The sequence below is a fragment of the Oryzias melastigma genome, linkage group LG1, assembly GCF_002922805.2.
Source record: "Oryzias melastigma strain HK-1 linkage group LG1, ASM292280v2, whole genome shotgun sequence".
NCBI classification, from domain to species: domain Eukaryota; kingdom Metazoa; phylum Chordata; class Actinopteri; order Beloniformes; family Adrianichthyidae; genus Oryzias; species Oryzias melastigma.
In genome coordinates, this window is record NC_050512.1 from 22,501,904 (window position 1) to 22,502,720 (window position 817).

Here is an 817-nt window from a genome sequence, read left to right on the forward strand (position 1 = left end):
TGTAGAAAAAAGAAAACACTGTGTTTTGGACATTTCTGCAGAGCCGCAGTACTCAACTCATTAGAAATCTACTTCTGAGTTGTGTCACTGTCAGTGCGGAAAAAGCCTGCCTCCACTTCCCATCATCAATTGGTTCCATCTCTCCCACGGCTCCTGACACCCCAACCTACTGATGCAACAAAAATGATGAGCAGTTTTGGAGCTATCTGTACAGTTCTAAGACTAGTACAACAACAATGTTTTCCTTGATTGAACATTACAATTTGAGAGGTAATTTTATGTTTGACTAATGCAGAGCAAGAACAAATGTAAAACAGAAATGTCCCTCTGAAAAAAAAGGATAAATCCTAGTTAATACTCTTAAAAATATAGGCTACTGTTAAAATGTACAAAAAAGCTCATTACTAGTGTAATTTAATTTTGTATTAGTAACTGTATTAATTTATGTACTTGTATATGTATCTGTAATATACTGAATATGTATATATAGCATGTATGTATATGCGTGTGTATATATGTGAATATGTGATTTATTAAACATTTAAATATTTTTATGTTTGTGGCATATTTGTCAATATGATGTTAAGTTTTGTTAATTGTATCTTTTGGATGAACATCTTCAATCCACTCCTTTTTGGTTGATGTTGATTATAATTCAAAGGTTGTGAAATGTTATACAACCAACCAAATACAACTTCAAAACTTCAACTTCAAACTTCAAGATGCGTGCATCAGAATGGAAGTGGAGCAGTGAGCTTGTGGCTTGCCATGGTAAACATACAAGCTTTTTCCAATGGCATCTCTGCATCTGCTCCAA